The sequence below is a fragment of the Rosa rugosa genome, chromosome 1 (assembly GCF_958449725.1).
Source record: "Rosa rugosa chromosome 1, drRosRugo1.1, whole genome shotgun sequence".
Classification (NCBI taxonomy): domain Eukaryota; kingdom Viridiplantae; phylum Streptophyta; class Magnoliopsida; order Rosales; family Rosaceae; genus Rosa; species Rosa rugosa.
In genome coordinates this window covers 2,272,165-2,284,481 of record NC_084820.1, presented here as the reverse complement: position 1 = coordinate 2,284,481, position 12,317 = coordinate 2,272,165, and positions in this window count along the sequence as shown.

Below are 12,317 nucleotides of genomic sequence, written 5' to 3'. Positions count from 1 at the left end.
TAACAATGTAGCTCTTTCAGTTTCTCTCGTTTTCTCTCTATCATCTTATAATTTGGGCGCAATACGAGGACGATCCCATTCTGTTATGATATGGTCTCGGGTGATCATGATTTCCTTGAGGGAGTATAGTCAACTTAAACTCGTCCCGGAGCATTTGAAGGACTTTACCGACACCAGTCTCCCCTGCAGCAGCTAATGAGAACACTACTGGTCTTCCGAAAGAGCCAGAGCTTTGAAAAATTGAAAACATCCGTTCCTCGCCTCACTCCACCATCCAAGAAGACAGGAAGGAAGAGTAATGAGGCTATAATCCTTACTCTCTTTTTTTTTTCCAGTTTTCTTTATGGACAAAATTGGAATTAAATTCTAGAATTTCCCTTTAAAAAAGGGTGCAGCTGAAATAGGAAGAAAAAATTTAAAAAATGAAAGTAAATCAGATTATGATTTTATTAGGAAAGTTTAGTATATTTTAGTTTTTTTATTGGTATAAATTAAATGATGTTGTAGAGAAACTGAAATTGAGAGGAATTTGCTGTGTATTCTCATTGATAATAGGGGCCTCTTTATATAGAGGTTTACAATGCATAGAATCTCAATCATACAAGGAAAGTAATTCTACATTGATTAGGATTCTAGATCCTTCTAATTAAATCCTATTACCACTAGGTCAAGTAACCTAGAGTTTGGGCCAAACACAAATAGAGATATCCTTAAACACTCCCCCTTGTGTTGTCCAAACGCGGTGCTTCTCTCGTTGCCTCATTAAAAACCTTGCCGAGTAACAAAACCCAGTGGGACAAAAATAACCTCGGTCGAAGGGGAAAAAGAGCACAACACACCCTTCACGTTTCGAGGTGAACATGTTGACATCTCCCCCTGATGTCTGCGCCTCCCCCTGATGACTACGATCATGGGAGTTCAGATAATTTCCGCAAGCCAATTCTTGCCACATGTTTCTCGAACGTGGATTTGGGCAATGACTTAGTAAACAAGTCTGCCTCATTGTCCTCAGATCGAACCTGGTTCACTTTGATCTTGAGGAGTTTCTGTTGTTGCTGATTGTAGAAGAATTTGGGCGATATATGCTTGGTGTTGTCGCCTTTGATGTAGCCTTGCTTCATTTGTTCAATGCAAGCAGCATTATCCTCATAAATGCTCGTTGGCTCATCTGTGGTAGACTTCAAACCACAATTGCTTCGAATATGCGTAACTATGGATCGAAGCCATATACATTCACGAACTGCTTCGTGAAGAGCAATAATCTCTGCATGATTCGAAGAAGTAGCGACTAGGGTCTGTTTTGTAGACCTCCAAGATATCGCGGTCTTTCCCATGGTGAAAACATAACCAGTTTGGGAGCGACCTTTGTGTGGGTCAGAGAGGTACCCAGCATCAGCAAAACCTTCCAAAACACTTATATCGTTTTGGGATGGGGATAGGGGACGTAGTCCACTATGTGTGGCGTCCCTGGCACTTGATGGGTCCGAATCCATCTTCTCTCTGTAGGGATAGAACAAGCCCATATCGATCGTACCACTTAGGTATCGAAAGATATCTTTAACACCAGTCCAATGGCGTCGTGTAGGCGCAGAGCTATATCTAGCTAGCAAGTTCACAGCGAATGAGATATCCGGTCTTGTGCATTGAGCTAAGTACAATAATGCGCCTATTGCACTTAGGTAGGGCACCTCTGCCTCTAGCACTTCTTCATCGTCATCTTTTGGACGAAATTGATCCTTCTTTGGATCAAGACTACGGACGACCATTGGGGTGCTTGAAGGCTTAATCTTATCAGTGTTGAAACGCCTAAGCATCTTTTGGGTATAAGCTGATTGATGAATCAGGATACCATCTCTACGGTGCTCAAGTTCTAAACCGAGGCAAAACCGTGTTTTCCCAAGATCTTTCATCTCAAACTCGGATTTCAAGTGTTCAGCGGTTTCCCTTAACTCTTTAAGGGTGCCAATTATGTTCATGTCATCGACATAAACCGCTACTATTGCAAATCCGGAACTTGTCCTTTTTATGAACACACATGGGCATAGTTCATTGTTGACATATCCCTTTCCAATCAAGTAGTCACTTAGACGGTTATACCACATCCGTCCGGATTGTTTCAATCCATATAGTGAGCGTTTCAATCTAATTGCAAACGCGCTCCGTGGTTTAGAGCCACTTGATTTGGGTAACTGAATTCCGTCTGGAATCTTCATGTATATCTCTGTATCTAGATCCCCATATAGATACGCAGTAACCACGTCCATAAGCTGCATGTTCAGTTTTTCGGAAACTACCAAACTGACAAGGTAGCGGAACGTTATGACGTCCATTACGGGAGAATAGGTCTCCTCGTAGTCGATTCCAGGGCGTTGTGAGAAACCCTGGAATCTTCATGTATATCTCTGTATCTAGATCCCCATATAGATACGCAGTAACCACGTCCATAAGCTGCATGTTCAGTTTTTCGGAAACTACCAAACTGACAAGGTAGCGGAACGTTATGACGTCCATTACGGGAGAATAGGTCTCCTCGTAGTCGATTCCAGGGCATTGTGAGAAACCTTGCGCCACAAGGCGAGCTTTGTACCTTACAATCTCGTTTTTCTCATTACGCTTTCTAACGAATACCCATTTGTGACCAACTGGTTTGGTGTTGGGCGGTATTGGCACAACCGGTCCGAATACCTTTCTTTTCGCTAGAGAATCAAGTTCTGCCTGGATCGCATCTTTCCACTTTGGCCAATCAGCTCTACGTTGGCATTCACCAACGGAGCGTGGTTCGATGTCATCGGTCTCAATAATCTCACGCGCCACTGAATACGCGAATACATCATCAATGATGACGGAGTTTCTTTCCCACGTCCCATGTACACTAGTGTAATTAACAGAGATCTCTACGTTCTCAGGGATAGGTTCTGACATTGAGGCGTCCCCCAATGATGTCTCTTGGACATAACCATAATCCGGAACATTCTCATGGGACGGATTTTGAGTATCGATGATCAAAGGATTTGTATGTGCCTCATTCGCTCTCTTTCTAGGGCGAGTATCCTTCGAACCAATCGGTCTACCGCGCTTTCTTGCGGGACCTGCGGCCATAGATGCCACATCATTGCCATGTTGGGCAATGGCGCCATCTCCTGGTGTCACAGGAGAGGCGTGATGTCCAGTATTTGGGACATCGATCCTTGCAGGTACGTTTGCAGCAGGTATGTGTGATCTCGTCACTTTGGCAACATCAGAAAACGCATCAGGCAGAGTGTCTGCTACGTTCTGGAGCTCGATTATTCTTCGCACTTCAAGTTCGGACTGTGCGGTAGGGGGATCGAGATGAGACATAGTGGGGACAGACCACGACAATTCCTGTCGTTCCTGTTGAACAGATGTGTTCTTATCTCCCCCTAACGATGGGAAGACTGTCTCATCAAAGTGACAATCCGCAAATCTAGCGGTAAAGAGATCGCCTGTCAAGGGTTCAAGGTAGCGGACGATCGTTGGAGATTCATATCCAACATAAATGCCCATTCGTCGTTGTGGACCCATCTTAGTACGCTGTGGCGGCGTAATAGGCACATAAATGGCACACCCAAAAATGCGTAAGTGCGAGATATCGGGCTCGTACCCAGTCACTAGCTGTAACGCAGAGTAAGGTTGGGTGGCAGTGGGTCGTAGACGAATTAGCGTCGCTGCATGCAATATTGCATATCCCCAAGCAGAAACAGGGAGATTGGTGCGCATAACCAATGTCCGTGCTATCATCTGTAGTCGTTTGATAGCGGCTTCTGCGAGACCATTTTGGGTATGAACATGGGGAACTGGATGCTCTACATCAATCCCCAGTGACATGCAATAGTCATCGAATGTTTTCGATGTAAACTCCCCAGCATTATCAAGTCGAATTGACTTAATAGGATGGTCAGGGTAGTGAGCCCGTAGACGGATAATCTGGGCGAGGAGTTTAGCATAAGCAGCATTTCGAGTGGACAGTAGCGCGACATGTGACCAGCGTGTCGACGCATCAACCAAAACCATAAAGTATTTAAAAGGTCCGCATGGTGGTTGAATGGGTCCACAGATATCCCCTTGGATTCTCTGTAAGAACGGAATGAGTATTTTGGGATCCTTTGCGTAGGACGATCTCGGTCCTAATTTCCCGAAGGAACAGGCTTTGCAGAAAGAGCGAGGGGCCTTAGAAGCAACCAATGAAGATTTTGGTTGGGTCTGAGCGTCTGTAGCGCTATTAGAAGCAAAGTGTGTGACTACATCTCCCATTATGGCGTTAGAGCCATGGAAATTGGTGTGTGTGGCGTCATGGCCACTAGGAGGAACAACCATGGCGTCATGCTCATGGTTGGTGCCATTAATGGCGTCATCACATGGGACTTGGGCGGCCCTATGGCGCCCCAAGACGGCTGCAGCACCAGATGCTGCAATTGTTGCAGTCTTGCTAAGTCCTGAAATCAATTTTCGATTCTTGCTTCTTCTCACTCTGAAGAATGGATGTCCGTGTGAAGTCTTTAGTATACGGAGCATCATATCACGACCAGGATGTCCTAGTCGGTCATGCCAAAGCCAATATGTGTCTGAATCCAAGAGATCTTCTCTTATGACATTGTGGGATTCAATTGGTCGAATTGTAGTGACATAAAGTCCACTAGATTGACACATAAGCTTCTCTAAGATGCGCTTTCTTCCGCAATCATTAGAGGTAATGCAAAGGAATTCTATTCTGTTCTCACTATGCGTTTCCGCATGGAATCCGTTGGCTCTAATATCTTTAAAGCTCAATAAGGTTCGATTTGCCTTAGGAGCGTAGAGAGCTTCAGTGACTTTAATCAAGGTGCCATTAGGCAAAAGGAATTGGGCCATTCCATGTCCTTGAACTAAACCTGATGGCCCAGCCATCGTAGTCACAGATGAATATGTAGGCAACATCTCCAAGAATAATTGCCTATGTCGTAGAATGGTGTGCGTAGTCGCACTATCCGCAAGACATTGAAGTTCATCCATTCCTAAAAGAAAAGCTCGTAATTAAAAAGGAGTCATAAAGAAAAGAACTCAACTTTTATTAATAAGCCTAACGGAATTACATCATCGTTTCTTTAACCAAAGAAAATCTAATCCAATAAACTAGTTAATGCAAAACAATGGTAGTCGTCTAACTCCTTTCGGTAATTCCAATGTAAATGTGACCAGGTGAGTAGAGAGATGTCGGTGGAGCGAGGCTCACTTAAGTACCACTTATCTCAAAACTGTCCTAGACATCACACTCACATTGAGTACTACGCCTACTTTGAAGAAAGACTAATAGCATTGGCATCTACTATAAAAAATAATATGGCAATTGCCTACATCTCTTGGAAATAAAAAAACTTAATCAAAATCGCCAGTTTCTGGGTCTTGATCCTTGTAGTCTTCCACCCTTAGATCGAGATCTCCATCTTGATCTTCTTGTTCCATGTAATTTGCCTCCCTTGCTTTACGATACAACTTGTATGCGTTTGCAACGTTCTGGGATGCAGTATACTTCTTTGCCCAATGTCCACTTGATCCACATCTGAGACAAGCATCATTATGGTCAGGTTCCCTTGATCGAGGCGCTCTGGGAGCGTTTTGTTGGCGGTTATTGCCTTTGGTGGCGTTACCACCATAACCGGAGGCTTGGCCTCTCTCTCTCTTCACACGTTTACCTCCACGGTTCCGTGCACGCCTATCTTGGCGATTTCCTTCCTCTTTAGGGCGAGAATATGGACCAGAACGTCCAGAATTATCCCTACTCTTAGGGTTTCGCTCCTTGCGTCCTCCCTTGGAGGCGCGACTATAATTAGACTCCGGAATTGACTTGGTTCCCACGGGTCTGGAGTTATAGTTCTTCACAAGTATGTTGTCGTGCTTTTCAGCTACGTTCAAGGCACCAATTAGCTCATGAAATCTTGTGATGCGTCTGGCATTGACATCAATCCGATAGTTTTTGGCTATCATCAATGCAGAGACGGGGAAGGTGGAGAGAGTTTTCTCGATCAACATCGTATCAGTGATGTTCTGTCCACAGAATTCCATCATAGACTTGATACGAAGTGCTTCTGAATTGTAGTCGAGTACAGACTTGAAATCACAGAAGCGGAGGCTAGACCATCTCACTTCTAAGTCTGGAAGCAGGGAATCACGGAAGTTGCCAAAACGGTGCTCGAGTTCTACCCATAGTCTTCTTGGGTCTTCCTCATTGAGGTACTCATTTTGGAGCGCGTCATTCATGTGCCTTGTCATGAGAATGATGGCTTTGGCTGCATTCGCCTCTCTCGTAGCTCTATTTGCTTCAAAAGCAGCAGCTTGTTGAGGAGTACGCACGTCCTGACTTGGCTCTTGGATCGTACTCAGGATCCCATCAGCCTTAAGATGCTGGCGCACATCACGGACCCACTTGTGGTATCCTGCGCCTGTTGTCTCTAGTGGAGCGAAGCTCAACTTGTTCAGGTTACTCATCCTGAAAAACAACAAGAAAAATAGGGTTAGTTTCGGAGCGAAAAAGGCTACCACGAAAAACTATAAAATTTCTGAGCGTAGTCGCTTTCAAGAAATTAGGGATTTTCTGAGCGTTGTCGCTTCCAAGAAAATCCGATTCCAAGAGGGGTTATTTGGATTAGATCGAAACTACGATGTAAGTGGTCGATCGTTTTCTTCTCAACAAACTCTAAGTTTGGAGGACTCTACAAGCTCTAAGCTTGGAGTGAGCACGAACCCCCACAGTTCGGCTTTTGGTCTCCCCTATGAAGAAGAAAGGGGGGTAGAAGAAGGGATGTTGGAAGTCCCCGAGAAAAGAAGAAGAAATTGAAAAACTTCAAAAACGGGAACTTTTAGAAAAGTTTACCTTGAAAAGATGCCGGAAATCTTGACCGGAAAAGTCGTTGAAGATGGCCGGAAAAAGGTCGCCGGGGGTCGCCGGAAAAGTGGTCGGAAACTGGTGGCCGGAGGTGGTGGCCGGAGCTAGGCAGGTTGGTGCAGGGCAGTTGCGGAGGCGTGCGGGGCTGCTGCAGGGCTTGTGCAGGGCTGCTGCAGGGGCTGTGCGGAGGATGTGCAGGGCCTGTCGGCAGTGGCTGCGCAGGGGCTCGGCAGATGTCGGCAGGTGCGTGCGGGGCTGTCGGCAGATGTCGGCAGGTGCGTGCGGGGCTGTCGGCAGGTGTCGGCAGGTGCGTGCGGGGCTGTCAGCAGGGGCAGGCACTCGTCTCGGCAGATGCAGGCACAAGGCTCGGCAGGTCTCGGCAGCTCTCGGCAGCTGCTCGGCAGGGCTCGCAGGGGCAGGCACAAGGCAGGCACAGGGCAGGCACAAGGCAGGGGCCGGTCCAAATTTTCCGACGGCCGGTTCAGGGGTTTTCCGGCCGGTTCCGGTGGTTCCGCCGCCGGTTCTGGGCTCCTTGGGAATAGGGCTTCGATATTTGGGGCGGTGGTTGCAGGATTTTGAAGGTTACGAATTTAGGGTTTTCAGGGTTAGGGCTTCGTGCTGATAACGTGTTGTAGAGAAACTGAAATTGAGAGGAATTTGCTGTGTATTCTCATTGATAATAGGGGCCTCTTTATATAGAGGTTTACAATGCATAGAATCTCAATCATACAAGGAAAGTAATTCTACATTGATTAGGATTCTAGATCCTTCTAATTAAATCCTATTACCACTAGGTCAAGTAACCTAGAGTTTGGGCCAAACACAAATAGAGATATCCTTAAACAAATGAGAGATTTTCGTCACAATTATTATTTTTTAATTATATATGTCATATAAGGATATTCTGAAAGGAGAAATGAGTTAGATAAGTAAATTTAATAATTGAAATTAAAATGTAGGGTGTAATGAGCAATTAGGGTGAACAAAGAAAATGGTAGGGTGGCAATAGCCGCATCCTTAAAAAATCAGCTTTTATCTAAAATTTTAGATTATATTGTGTTTGATAAATAAATACAAAGCAGCTTTAACTGAAAATTATAGGTCACTGGTAGCAGATTTTAAAAGCAACCCAAAGGTTACCTTTAGAAGCTGTTTTCGATTAAAACACGCTCTAAAGTAAAATAACACAGCAATCCCAAACTAGCCCTAAGCAGGAAGAAGAACTTCAGAAGCTGATCTGGCAATCGATCCCATCTTCTTTATCAAGTCCTTGAATGTGTATTGATTTACGATTCTGATTCTTATGTCATCTTCTTGATCAAGTCCAACTATACATGCAGGCACGAATATCAACAGCAAGAGACAGAAGAACTTGCAGGGAGTCCGGTCTCGAAGTAGGACGAAGAGATCGGAGTGCCATGTCTTAAAAGGAAGATTACGAGAGGTTTAGTTTTGGGTCTTTCTAAATGTACCCAGCAAATATCTAAGTATACCCAGCAGATTTTTCACACCCAGCAAAATCATAGAATCTCTAACTACACCCAGCAAGTTTCCAATAATACCCTTATTTTTAATTAAACCCAGCAAACTCATTACACCCAGCAAAACCTAAATCATTCATGAAGATAAACTCCACAACAAATCCTTTGTTCTTTTGAAATGGTTTGATATTCTATATTGACCTTCTTAACGTTCATCTAGTAACACAGATGCATACCCACTCCCAAACTCAAAAATGCCACTAATCTTTGACTTGGTCTAATGATCATTATTCATTTTCTCATCGCGGCCAACTGCACAGTCTTAATTAGTTAAACAATATCATCTTAGCAAAAAATAGAAGGGTTAAAGTTCCAGTACACCTTGCTCTATTACTCTCTTTTAATATATGGGAAGAATTGATGTTTGAGTTTGAGAAAGACCCCAATCACAAGCCTGCTTTCATGTTTAATTATTATATAGCAGCATTGCGTCATCATTTGCATGTCTTGATTTAGAGTTTGTGGCTGAAATTTTTATGTCTGCATATGATGAAAACCCTCCAATGGAGTTCTAGCCATCATTAAGCCACGAAAAAGATTTTCTTGGTGTTCATACCTACACTAGCAAGCTAGTTCTCTACATCACCAAGCACAAGTAACTCCTACTTTGGGACATCCACGAGACATGGCAAGGCCCAACCGCGACATCCATCGTGTAGCCCTATGTTCAAGCTACGCCACGGTATCCGGAAGTCGCAAATCCGACGTCGGGAAGCCACCTTTCCGCCCTTGCCAAGATGCCGCCACAACATGGCTTTCTACATGCTTCATGGCCTTTCTAGACTAGAAATATGTGGAAACTTGTCCCACATCGAAGAATAAGTAGAGGAGATGGCTTCCTTGACTTATAAAAGGAACTCTCCTCCCACTCAAACACCATTCATTCCACACCATTCCCATTACATCTTTTGTAATCTCGTTGGGCCGCAAGGCTCGACACACTAGTACAACATTCAAGTGGACGTAGTCTCCCGCTCATGCGGAGGCGGAGGCGAACCACTATACATCTCGTGTCAACTCTCTCTCTCTCTATCTCTCTCTCTTTTTGATGCTAACTAGAGTCCCTCCGGATTCAAACGTTAACATTTGGCGCCGTCTGTGGGAAGCCGACACACAAAGGCTTCGTCACCTACCACGAGCTTTGGCCGATCAACGCTCGTTCAACATCAAATCGGGCTTGGTCAACGCCCATCAGGGTCCGGTCAACGCTTGGTCAACGCCGAGCTAGCATGGTCAACGCTGATCGTCATCGGTCAGCGCCCATGTTAATGGTCAACGACCATCTAAAAAAAAAAAAAAAAAAAAATTTGCCGCCAAACTTCTCTGGACACCCAGAAAATCTCTCTGGGCACCCAGAACCATTTTCAAAGTCTTCAGCGGTAGTTTTTTCCCGCCCAACTTCCATCTTCAACGTCTTCAGCGGTCGTCTGGTCAGCGTGGTGCCTACCTGCAACTGCTCCGCCAGGCTTCGCAGCTCCCCTCCGCTCCGCTGACCACGTCCCCTCCGCCAGACTTTGATCCGCCAGCTGCAACTTCACCGCCCGACCCCCAATCGCTCCGCCCAACTCGCAGCTCCGGTCCGCTGCACTCCAGGGCTCCGCCGGACTTCTCAGCTGGACGAGCTCCACTCCGTCGGCCAAGAGCTCTGCCGTCCATCTTCATCAGCGGCAGACCTCTCTCCGCCACACTTTGCGCTTCCGCCGAACTCGGAGCCTCCGCCGAGTCCGCTCCGCCACACATCCCTCTGCCCAGTGCTCCAAATTGACAACTCGGACCAGGTCACCGCCAGCCTAGCACAGCGCCGGCCAGCCTGCCAGCACCGCCGGCATCTTCCGCCCAACTCCATCAGCGGCAAACCTCCGCCGAGCTTCTACGGCTCCGCCGAAATCTATGCTTGGCCAGCTTCCGCCGAACACACATCCGCTCGGCCAACTCCGCTGCACAGCCCCGCTCCGCCCAGCTCCGCTAGCCTATCCGTTCCGCCGGTCTCCGCTGGGAAGCTTCCAGCTCCGGAGAGGCACAGCTAGAATACGAAGCACTGCACACCAGACTCTGGCAGCGATCACCACTTGGCGTCATCCGCCACCGCTGACCAAGGCTCATTCCGCCGGCCTTTTTCCTCCGCCAAACCCGACCTCCGCCGAACTTAGCCAGCGGCAAACCTCCGCCCACCAAGACTCCGCCGAGCAAAGGTAGCTCCGCTTGGCCTCTCCGCTAGCTCGCTACAATCCTCCGCTAGCTCGCTGCGTTCGTTCTGAATATATGGTTGGCGTTGTCCTGGTCAACGCTTCCTGTTGACTTTGGTCAACGCTGACTGTTGACTTTGGTCAGCACCGAACCTTGAGCTCTTTTCTTCAATCATTCCACCTCCATTACGAGTTGCTGCATGCTTGAAAACACCGCATCCGCCAGATAAGTCGCATTTTCTTATCTCTTACGCTCTTGCACTTTGAGCTACCACCGATGCTATGACTATACATGTCTCTATACCTTTAAGCATGTCTACAACATGTTATTAGCAACTTTCCTACAAGTACATGCTACACACATACATGCTTAAATTCACTTTCATGTGACATTCATCTAGAACCTTGTGACACTTATAGCTCAATTAAACATGCTTGGATAAACGCTTGCGAAACGGTTACGACTCGTTTAGGTATCAAAGCATGGCCGCGACTCGCTTGGGCTACGCCCCGCACGCTCATACAACGCCTACACCTAACTTGCTCGAACACCTAACTCACTACACTTATCCAACATGCTTTAATTACGCTCTTGGTTCACAATGCTTCTTACATGTGGTCTATCCTCCGGGCACTACACTTTTTCACGTGTTCTTACATATGGTCTAGCCTCCGGGCTCCACGTGTCTATGGTCTACGACCTACCGCCATGCGGCAGGGCGACGCCCCATTCTCTCATGCACTTACGAATTTTTGTCTTTTGTGATACAGGATAGCGAGTCCCTTCTTGCTTGCGGAGCTCGGGGACTTGTAGGGGCTGTGCGCCTCTCGGATGTTACTTATGCTTGATGACTTCATGATTTGAACTCCCCAACCAAGAAGCTACTCTTACTCGGGGACTTCGGGGACTTGTTCATACCTACACTAGCAAGCTAGTTCTCTACATCACCAAGCACAAGTAACTCCTACTTTGGGACATCCACGAGACATGGTAAGGCCCAACCGCGACATCCATCGTGTAGCCCTATGTTCAAGCTACGCCACGGTATCCGGAAGTCGCAAATCCGACGACGGGAAGCCACCTTTCCGCCCTTGCCAAGATGCCGCCACAACATGGCTTTCTACATGCTTCATGGCCTTTCTAGACTAGAAATATGTGGAAACTTGTCCCACATCGAAGAATAAGTAGGGGAGATGGCTTCCTTCACCTATAAAAGGAATGCCTCCTCCCACAACTCAACACATTCACATTCATCCATTCATTACATCTCTTGTAATCTCGTTGGGCCGCAAGGCTCGACACACTAGTACAACATTCAAGTGGACGTAGTCTCCCGCTCATGCGGAGGCGAACCACTATACATCTCGTGTCAACTCTTTCTCTCTCTCTCTCTATCTCTCTTTATTTATCGTTAATTAGATCCCCACGGATCCAAGCATTAACACTTGGCAAGTTTGCCCATCAGATGTTCCCTCACTAGCATGTTCATGCTTCTTCGGGTGGAGTATCTATGCAAGGCATGCCTTGCTATCTGAAATTTCTAGGAATTAGCCAATTTTTCCAGCCACATACCTTATCTTTCGGGTGAAGAATGAAGGATTCGCTGTGGAGTTTATCATCATGAATGATTTAGGTTTTGCTGGGTGTAATGGCTTTTGCTGGGTTTAATTGAAAATAAGGGTGTTATTGGAAACTTGCTGGGTGTAGTT